Below are 12,453 nucleotides of genomic sequence, written 5' to 3' on the forward strand. Positions count from 1 at the left end.
CCAGATCACCCACCATCAGATTTATCACAGCATATGGTAGGAACTATTACGTGATTAGGAACATCATAAACAGACATTGGAATATCCTACTAGCCAATGAACAACTCAGATCTTTTCTAGGTGAGGAATGTCAATTCTCATATAGAAAAGGCAAAACATTGGGGTCCCATCTTTCTCATTACAAACATATTGGTAGTGGTGGAGCAATTCATAAACAGCTCACAATGATGGGACATGAACTATTGGGTACATACCCATGTGGCCACTGTGGGTCTTGTAAACAGATCACCAAGTCTCAGAACTTTTCGAGTCACAACACTAGTAAGGTCTTTGACTGTAAAATCTTTGGAAACTGTAGCAGTTATTGGGTTGTTTACCTGGCATCATGTCACTGTGGGGCATTCTACGTTGGTCAGACTTCTAGGCCACTCAGGTCACGAATAAATGGACATCGAAGTGACATTAAAACAAAAGGGAGACCAATGCCTTATACTGACATGTATTAAAACATCAACAAGCAAAGTTCATGTTTATGATTATTGACCGTATAGTGGGTGATCGCAGCAACCCACAATGGTGGCATGGTATCCTCAACCACAAAGAAAAGTACTGGATAATCACTTTGGGCGCACTTTTTCCACCTGGTCTCAATGATCATCTCTAACACTAAGTCAATGGAGAAGGATGTATTGACTTCCATTTTATTTACCAACTATATCAGGTATAATATTTTCTGAATTATTTAATTTCATTTTCATATATACATATATTACAAGGAGTAGCCAGAGATATTTATTATGTCTGGTTTCGAAATGGGCCCCTTATAGTTTCTTTTCTTCCATTTATATATATTTTTATATTTAATATAATCATGACTATGGATGTACATATTTTATTATGTATAATTATAGCCTCTATGGTTCCATAGTCTATTATGATTTTGTTTTTTGTGATGTCTTTGGAACTATCTGTCTCGGGTGTAACACAAATTTTAGCCATGGTCTCAGGTACTGTGTTAGCAAGTTCACAATATATCATGTATTATTCATGAGGTTCAACAGCACATTCATGTGCTTATTGGTTAGCACTCTGTATAAATTTGCATCTTTTATTGTGTCTATTTTGATTGTTTGCTCAACACTGAAGAAGGCATCAATTTGCCGAAACCAGTCTGTTTTTTTATTTACAATAAAAGTCTGATTATTCACTATCTGGTTTTGGGCTGCATATTCGACTGCTAAACCTTGCTGGCCATGTTTGTTTCTTCATAAACAGTATACCCCCTGATCCACTGTGTGAGGGACAATTACTGTGTGTGTAGGTGTGACCTGACCAACAATGATACAATGCCAAATGTCCTGTGATTATAGGAAATAACTATGTACCATACTGCATGTAACAGTTGCCTAAAGTGGTCAGGTCAGGATAGAATAAACGTAATTCGTACAAGAAACAGGCAAACAACAAAAGTGCTAAAGGTATAGGCTCACAGCTAAGAAACTGATGAAGATTCTAAACCTGCACTGACCGTGGCTATGTGTTGACGTAAACAATCTGGTGTCCCCAGTAGGGTTACCACCTGTCCCACTTTGTGAGGGACAGTCTCTCTTTGGGCAGTTGTGTCCTGACAAAAAATATTAAAAATGGAAAATGTCCTGAGATTGTAGGACAAAATTATGTCCCATATGTTATGTAATAGTTGCATAAAATAATTATTTCTGTATCTAAAATACCTAAATGTTACAAGAAACAGAATAAGCAACTAAACCGCTACAAGAATAAGCTTTTATTTAGGCAAAAAAGTAAAGTTCTATCCTTTGTACTGACCGTGGGTATGTGTCGGACTGTAAAATCTGATGTGTGTTCTGAAAATGTCCCATCTTGGCCATTTGAAAAGGTGGCAACCCTAGTCCCCAGAATATATCCCAACCTGTACATATGACAATGTCAATGCTACCAATGGTCAGAGCATTCACACAATAACTGGCCAGCCTCTTAACCACTCATGAAGCCAGTGACCTTTGGAGGAAAGGTTTGAATGAGAATGACTAGTTACAACAATGAAGAGTAATAGACTCATTTAACTGCAGAAAATTAGTAGTATTACGAATCTGTCAACACGTTCCAAGTTAATAGTACTAATATGGTAGAAGTGTCCGTGATTGTCCCTGAGTTGTCATAACCTTGTCCCTGTCACTGTAGAAATGAGTCCCCGAAGTATCACAGAGGTCCATACACATAAGTACACCAACCAACTGTCACATCTGTTGACAGGACTATTGCATACCTGTAGTGAATTTATAACTGATGTCCAGAATAATATTCATTGTATCTATAAATGAATGAAATAGTCAAATGGGAAGGGAAACACGTGGAAACCCCCCCCCCTGCATTATGTAGTGGAACCACTCGCTGCCCTAAATTATATAGAGCCGACCTAATAATGTGGTCAGAGGTGCCCAAACACCTATGTCTGTAAACACAGGTAGAAAGTTAAAATCTGAACTAACTCTGTCCGTGTTCTATGTCTGATATTTGAACAGTGCCAGGGCAGTTCTAGTCACCAGTCGGACCAGCATATGAACACCCTGACAATCAAACACGCGTATGTGTGAGGACTATAAGCATAGGAGTTCTGAATATCTTTGGAGTGAGTAGACATGCAGCATGGGTCCAAAGCAGTAGGAAACAGGGAATGTCGTAAGTGTAGTACTGCGGTTTTCCCAGCAGGAGAATGGATGCCTGCTGTGTAAGGGAAGCGGTGAGGTGTATGTCAGAGTAGCTATGAACCATGGGTATATATATAAATGAGCCAGAACAACAATAGTGTAGTGGATAGAGCATCCGCCTAACGTAAAGGCATTCCCAGTTCAAGTACGACTATAGCACATGTTAATTGTGTAATGAACGCCTCTGTGCTGTAAAGCCAACATTTATACATGTAAAGGTGACCGCGTTCGCATGGGTCCGTTAACCGTATTCCATCAATCAAAGTGGTACTTTCATAAGGAATAAGGCACATGTAATCCCAAAGAAGTGCCAGTAAACATATGTGACTCAGAATAAGTAGATGCAAGTGCGCCTGCGTAGGTGTATGCAGCAATTAGCATAGCAAATGTATGTTGTCTTGTACAGCTGTAACTTTTATATAGCTATATATATATAGATAGACAGATGCGTGTATAGATCAATATCCACAAACATAACAGACATATGCAATTATATATATATATATATATATATATATATATATATATATATATATATACACACACACATATATATCTATATATACATATATCTATATATACATATATATATATATATATATATATATATATATATATATATATATATATATATATATATATATATATACATACACATATATATATATATATACATATATATATATATATACATATACATATATATGGATCTACCTGGCAACACCGACGCACTACACCGACAGCGAAATCACCGACACCACATAACCGAAAGTTCATAAACACGAAACCTCACATGCCTGACACACCACAATCCCAACAATCAACAAACAAAACAAATCCCCTGTCCAAAAAGCACACACACAACACAAGCACACCAAAATCCTTACAAACGCACACTAAACCTTACATACACAACTATCTACAACCTTAACCCAAACCCTAACCCTAAGGTCCATCACTATCACACACTCACCTAACCCGCGCCCTAACCCAAACTCACTTAACCCACCCCTAACCCTAAAGACTGTCACTATCGCACACTCACCTAAACCGCGCCCTAACCCTAACTCACTTAACCCGCCCCTAACCCTAAAGACTGTCACTATCGCACACTCACCTGACCCGCACCCTAACCCTAACTCACTTAACCCACCCCTATCCCTAGAGTCCATCAATATCACACACTTACCTTACTCGCACCCTAACCCTAACGTCCGTCACTACCTCATACTTACACAGCCTTTTCACATGTTGGTGTTCTCAGCGTCGGGGATTTCATCCGTTGGTCATCACAGTTTTCTATCTTCTGGTGTCTGTCTTCTCATCATCGGCGTTGTCAGCTTTAAGCGTTGTCAGGTAGACCCATATATATATATATATATATATATATATATATATATATATATATATATATATATATATATATATATATATATATATATATATATATGTAAGGAACGCCGAAAGATGAAAGCAAACATAAGGGTTGTGAAGGGAATCTAGAACAAGTAAGGAATTATAAAGTGCTCGCAGCGTATGTCAGATAAAGTTGCACAAGTGTGAGTAGAGCACCGCTGTTCACACCAGAGGCAGGGTTATACCATTGGCCATAACATCGTTGAAGTGCTACGTCAACATTGTAAACAGATGGAATGTAGTACATGTTGCGACCACCTACATTTGTAACCCGCAAACCGTTCGTAATCCATAACACCAGGAAAGGCACCAATGTGCAAATATGTATGGATGGTGAGCCTGTGAATACATGAGGCAGTACAAAATGTGTGTAGAGCCCCAACGCTCTGGAGTAGGCAAAGTGTAAAGGTGTGTCATGGCTGTGATATCAGGTGTATAATGGCTGTTATGCATGGAAACTCAACACTGGTGTGCTGGAGAAACTATGGATATGCGATTATGGACACAGGGGTGCTAGGGTATGTTGAGCCGGGTGCAATGTAGCGGCCCATGGAAGTCAGCTAGTACATAGGTGCGATTCCCAGATAGAGCGTCATTTGCGTGGAGACATGCGTGAATGGGCATATTGTTGTTGGACGTTGTATGTCAGGGCTGGCAGCCCAGCACGTAAAACCTATACGCCACCCATGAGCGGAACGGAGTTCTGCTGTGACAACCCCAAACCGGGAAAAGCAGAAAGACACAACTACATGAAGACAATATGTTGACGTACAATCTCAGTAACACAAACACACATTCTATCAACAGTAATAATATGAATGTGCATAGAAACAAACACAGTAGCAGGAATAATAGGCTGCGCATGCGAGTAATAGGTCGAATGACACTGTATCACATCACACTTATAAGCGGCACCCCAGACATGAAAACCGTGCGACATCTGTCCGCTGTATAATGTGCAATATACTGATCACAAGTTCACCGGAGTGAGATGTCGCTGTCATAATGACTAAGGCAATAGTATGCTGTTGAAGCAGGGATAAAACCCAATACGCATGTGTAAGTGTCTATGTCCGGGAAATGTATAGGTTAACGGACACACAGATGTATACATAGATAAAAACATATATATATATATATTAATTTATATACACAGATATATTTATACAGATATATATATACAGATATATATATATATATATATATATATATATATATATATATATATATATATACACACAAGGATATACTATGGATATATATATAGATAGATAGATATATATATACACAAACAACAGGTATTGATATATAGACACACACAAAACAAATATAGATGTCGTATATATACACATGTACATAACTAGGTTACTTTACAGCAATTAGGGGTAACATATCTACAGCCCGGGCATATGTGACTGGGATGCCCAATAAATAAACGTTGTACCCCCCACACCGCCCAGCTAGGCCGGTCAGACATACAGACAGGCAATAGAGATCAATACACTGCCGCTGTCCAAAACACCGGTAGGAAAGTACCAGTGGGAGAGATCAGCAAGGTCTACACTTTAAACATGGATAACAGAGTCCCTTGCGGGATCCCAAAAATTCAGGGTACGTGTGAACCTGTTGTCATCGATGCAAGCAGGATGTAGGTGTACATGGAAAAGTATGTTGTGCAAGTGTGATAATACATGGGTTGACAAAACATATGACATGTGTCCCGAGACGGGGAGAGTGGGCAAAGTGTAGGGATGTGCTCATACCCCAGCTGCGTTTGCAGTAAGTATTTGTCATGACTGCTGTAGAGGGGACCATGGGTATGCAATAATGGGCTTAGGTGTGCAGGTGCTGGTTGGCAGAGATGTAGTAGGCCCGCCCAGTGGAAGTCATTAATATTCATATGTGGGCATAGCATATGCCTACACCTCCCAAACCTGAAGAGCACATCTACCGGATAGTCTGTAAACCAACGGGGGAATACATAGAGAAAAAATCAGTGCTGTGTACCCGATTAGCATGGACATCCATATTTATGAATCGTAATGTAACAAAGTCCAACTAAACACTTCCAGAACTAGTGATATCAGGTGGACAGGTGGCGGAATACAGGTAATGACAGATGACAACATGTATGAGTCATAAACAGCATGTATCCCGACAAACGTGAATGAATACATATGCTCTGTGACTGTAAATGTGTCTGGTTAATAGAACCAGTCATCTAAATGTGTCCCACAGGGTGTTATGCATTGATCCTGGTACAGTGTTCATTCACATCCATTGGTATGTGAGGTCTGCCAGTGACGGAAAGTGCATAATTTGCTGGCCACCTTAGGTAGATGATAGCATAATAGATGAGGTTCAACACCCGTACGCCTTTGAGGGACACATCCGTCTGGGCAGTTGTGTCCTGCAAAATGACAGTTATGGCACATGGCCTGTGAGTTCAGGAAAGGAGGCTATATAGTGTGTGTAGTGGTGTCAGAAATTAATTTGTTGTATCAGAAACAGCTACATGTAATAGGAAACAGTATTAGCAATTATAATGCTACAAGAATAACCTTAACGTTTGCAAACCGTGGAAGTCGTCAGTTTACCACTGGCTGTGGGTATGTGTTGCCTTGACACATGTGATAGCTCTACATATAAGATCTATAGGGCCGCTACCATTCTGAATGGCCAAAGTGGAACCTGCTCTGTAGAAATGTCAGACGTACCAGGGCAGAACATACCTACAGCCATGCATAGTACAGAAATATACATATCGTCACAAATCAAAGCGTAGTCTAGCAGCAGTAAGGTTGCTTATGCTACTACATATAACATATTGACGCATCAGGTATACAAGAACTGTAATAAGCAACCACTACAGACACGTACAACATGAGAATGTCCCCTAATCAGGACAGTTGCAATGGCTAGATTATTGTCCATACCTCTCAACTGTCTCTGATTTTCAGGGACGTCCCTGATTTTGACTGAAAGTTTAACTCAGTCCCTCTGAATCCCTCCTAAAATTAGTGACTTTGGGAGGAAAGGTGGTGAATTACACTTAATGACTAATGACAATAAGTAAGAGTTATAAGCTTCTTTTACTTAAGAAAATGTGTATTAATTGATATGCTCTGATTCTGTCAATGTTTCAAGTTAATAGCACTACTTTTTTAAAAGTGTCCCTGATTGTCCCTGATGTTTTCTTGACTTGTCCCTGATTCAGTAGAAATTTGTCCCCAACTGGTTGAGAGGTCTGCTATTGTCACATGACATATGCCTAATGAGGGACTGTCCCATGCAAAGTGGGAAAGGTGTCACTCCTACAGTCTCCCGTCGTGCAATCTGAAAGGTGGAAAACGTACAGTAGGTATGTGGTAGCATGACTCGGTGGACAGCTGCGTTAACAAAATCATATTCACATGTCAGCATTGCAGAGTATCGGTTCCCATGTATCAGGCAGATGGGAGCAGATTGTATGAGGAACACACATATAATATGATTATGTCACTGGACAGGCCGCCGAGTCTGTACAGTCAAATGCCTGCCGTCGCCAAATGGCTACACATACCCGATACTGTAGTCATGTAGTCCGATGTAATACGCATCACAAGGGATCGCACACACCCAGCGTGAGTGAAAATCTAAGCAGAAATGTCGGTGAGCGAGCGGCTGTCAGCATGTTTGTCTGTCAGTATGCCAGTAGTGCACTGTCAAAGAAATGTGGAGTCTAAAAGGGTATAAGGTGCTGTAACCAGAGGTCAGCAGTGCTTAACATTGTGCAAACCCATGCACAACTGCTCCCACCTGCTGGAATGTGCCTTCCCCAGTCCATATCCAAAGGCATCGATCTGTCCGCAAACAAAGAACCGCCCTATTCACGTGTTGGTAGCAGTACCCTGCGCACATAGCTCATGTGAATTAACAATAGACCATGGCATATGTACAGACAATAGACCACACACACACCATACAGCGCAGTCATCCAACAGTATAGCAATGTACTGGCAGATATGTCCGGACCACTGGTGCATGCATGCCTGGCCGTCCTGTGTTTCAGTGTGTGAGCATGCCCAGTATGACTGTTACGCATGTTGTCGGCCGACATTACCATCATACTGTCATGTGTGTGAACATGCCAAGTATGGTCAACTGCATCGCATGTGTCACATGTCCAGATAGTACTGTGTTGCTGAGCCCTCCGTTCTACACAGACAGGTGTCATGCTGTGTCTGCAGGGTAGCTAATGGTCATGTGGCATTGATAGTTGCTACATGTCTGCATGGCGTGGGGGGACATCCGACCGCAACCACAGTCCTACACAGCACCGTGGGTGGCGCACATGACTCCCACATGTGTAGGTTGGACGGGGGGGGGCACAGCTGACAGTTGTACACATCTTCCACTACTGTACTGGTATGCCAAGTACTCCATGTCAGTGTGTGGACCTACCTAAATTGCTGGTTGGAGGGATACCAGTGTACGTCTGATCCCAGCTTGAAATACCAGCACAGTGGTGTTGGACGTCTTGCTTTCACAACCTATATCAAACTGCCTGGCCTGCTGTAGTCACTGTGTGTCTTAGGGGGGTGGGGTCATTTATTGGGCATATCCATAGGCCATTGCATAACATCTGTCTGTATTGGTCCACACCTGTCCAGCTGCATGGAATGTGTGTGGGCTGTACGGACACACGTGATGGTCAGCCCATAATCTGCAGTGGGTTAGGACACCCTGTGTACTAATGGCTAGCATTGTGACCCCCGTATGTGCTACAGAGGTCATGGTGCCACTATGGATGTGTACTGTCTGCTGCCCTAACATTCAGCCACCACAGTCACTTGTATGCTCACATACATACCATAGCAATGGGTAAATACACATTCTAATACATCTGCCAATTGTTAGTTCGATAGATGTACCCTGGGGGTGTTCTGGACCTGAGGACTGTGCTGGAGGGCTGCCTATGTCAGATGCACACAGTGCACCTCCTATACATGGCCGAGCACAGGTAGTGTCATGTTTGGCATCCATTGTACTGTGTGCAGGTCGGAGAGGGGAAATCCGTGGGTACCTACTGTGTCAGTGCATATGACTTGTGTTGCCTCTTTGCCAAGGGCAGGTCATACTGTGCACGGCCTTTCGCTGACTGTGCCCTGCTCAGGTAGTTCCTTTGCCAAGTCACACTGTGCCTGTATAGGCCTTGGCAGTGGTGTTGGGCTGTGTGGCCCTGCCCCATGCTGTTCCTGCTGCAACTGTTACTGCAGGATAAGATTGTGTAGCATAGCAAATACCATAACAACTTTTGTGCATGTAGCTAGTGAATACTGCAGGGCTCCACCGGATGTATCCGGATACCAGAACCGTGAACTGAGCATCCCAAACACATGCACAATTACATGTCTTGCCTGTGCATCCGCCTCATTATGGTGTGAGTGTTCAGGTGTGTGTGCATTGCTGATGGGTGTAATCAGCCACGACACCAGTGTTTACCCAGCATCCCCCACTAGGAGACTGTAGGGGATGTCCATATTGGCAATGGTGTGGTACAGCTGTGTCAGAAGCCATATATCGGAATCATCATAGCTTCCAGGGCAGACAGCACACACATTCAATCTCTGCCTGTGAGATACCCATGATATCCCCAGTTGTGCTGTGTGAGGTACCTGTGGCTAGTACACCTAGGCCAACACATACCATGGTATCCACTGTGATGGGTTTCCCTCGGCCTGTTTGATGTGCCAGTTGTGGCAGGCACAGGTCAACAAGCCGCTGTAGGAGGTCTCTGTCCACCCCATAGTGCTCCACCATCCCTAGCTCATGTAGCCCCTGGTAAGTCACCCTGGGTGTATAAAGTCTTATGCCACCCCAGTAAGGGTTGTTCGGCAGCATACACATCCTCACTGCCCTCAGCCTCCTGCACATGTTGGTTTATGTTGTCTGCTGCAGCCTTTCTCATTTGGTTGGACTGTGTCATGACATGTCCCCGCATGTATACACTGGTGGTGTAGGGTGTGGAAAAAACCTGTATGTATGCTGCTTGCTCACATTACCATAATGTTCAGGTGCGGGCTGCCATTTCATCTGCTGATTGTGCTGATCAACACCTGTTTGTGCAGCCAGTACACCCTGCTACCCCACCACTGCTGTCGTCCCTCCCAATGTCACCAGGAAGGTATAGACACACCCCTAGCTTAGGCGTGCTAAGGCAGGAGCACTCCCGAGGCACAGTTCTGCAATGTACGTACAGTATGCCTGACCCCCCTCCCATGCTGTCAACTACATTTGAGCCCTGCACCTAGCTAACTACACACATACACTCCAGGGACCTGCATCACACCCTGGGGATAAATGGGATACACTATTGTCAACCTCATCTGCATAGCATAGTCTTCTAATGAATAGTCATATGACCCATACCGAACCTCCAAATTAATAACCACTGCTCAGTGTCTCTCAGATCTGTATACAACTGGCAACAGGTGCCTTACTATCACCATATTCGATGACCCATGGTCTTCCCAGCAACAAAATAACCGGTGTCTACACGACTACAACCCATGACCCTGCACACTACAGATGATGTGCATTACCACTATGCCATGCCAGATGTACATACATCCCAGGTTATCACGTACAGATCATCCGGCACAAACATTCAATAGTGCTGATGTCCCCAGACATATATGTTCACATCTATATCTATCTCTCTATATCTACATATATCATATATATTATTTGTGTATACATATATATATATATATATATATATAGATATATACATACATACATATACATGTACACACATATGTAGATATTGCATATATATCACAACAGCGGACCACATGACAGTAAAGCATTAGACAGGAATGAAAAGGAAACTACATGTGCCACCTGCATCATGTAGTGTTGTTACTATCAAGGCACATGTGTTTTGTTGTGTCACATGGGACAGACTGTATCAAGGGTAAGAGTAGGGCTGCTGACATTTACTCACCAGACCTATTGGCGAATGTATGTGTTGACAAACCAGTGTCTTGGCAGAATATGCGTGCTGTGGACACTATATAGGTCAGCAACAAAACACACTGAACACATCCCACAGCTAGCCACCCACAGATACCAACAAATACGGTATAACTGCCAAACACACACACCTGCTATGCCTTGGAATCAAGCACCTACCTGTCTAGTCTACCACACTGCAGCATTACGCAGTAACAAAATGCGCTACTGAGATTACTGGAACATAGCACTCCCAGAGGCATACTTCTAGGTGGATGACATCATCCGCAAAGGCAAAGATGCAGATAGGGAATGTATGGGGAGTGAGCCATCTAAAAGCATTACTCTGTCCCCAGGCAGCTGGAAACACACACTTGTCAGGGTTGGGAGTCGAACATACACCTAACTACCTTATCACACTACAGCATTACGCAGTAACAGAACACACTACTGAGATTACTGGAACATAGCACTCCCAGAGGCATAAATCTAGGTGGATGACATCATCAGCAAAGGCAAAGATGCCGATAGGGAATGTATAGAGAGTGAGCAGTCTAAAAGCATATTACTGTCCCAAGGTAGATGTAGTCAAACACATGGCAGTGGTGTGAGAGGGACAACTGCCTATATATGGAGCACTATTACAACACTACATAGATATGAGACGCCCCACAGACAGTACACCCTTCATGACAGTCAACCAGTGTGTTCAATGTAGGAATCCATCCTGATGTAGGGTATGGACATCTGTTGCCTGGATGACCACCATCATTATACAGGATGTCAATGGCCATGCCCATACACAGAGGCACATAACAGACACAAGGTGTCACTGGGCATGCTCACACAGTATCACACGTCCGTTTGGAATGCACTGTGTGTCCATCTACACAACGGCGTACTGGGCATGCTCACACACTTAGTTGTAATGAAGGGCTGTCTTGCATGCACACGGATTCTAAACACGGAAGGGCACAGTTTGGTGTTACTGTCCCCACGTACATGAAGGCCACTCACATGTACTGACCAGTACACACTCAAGAGCCATCACAGATGTCTCAAGTGCAGATCACAGTGGTAAATGTCGCATTCTACTATGTAGCCCTCAGACATCACCATGTCCTTGGACCAGCAACACACATCCATATATTACTACAACACCATGTAACTCATGACCAGTGGACTGTACATAGGTCTACAGCAACTGTGCAGACTACACATGTACTGACAGGGTTCCATCATGTGTTATGCAATGCAATGATACCACTGTTCATAACCAGGTCAGCTCTACACATAACAGGGGCCCTGGTTC

Source organism: Protopterus annectens, chromosome 5.part0 (genome assembly GCF_019279795.1).
Source record: "Protopterus annectens isolate FY-2018-M chromosome 5.part0, PAN1.0, whole genome shotgun sequence".
Taxonomy (NCBI): Eukaryota; Metazoa; Chordata; order Ceratodontiformes; family Protopteridae; genus Protopterus; species Protopterus annectens.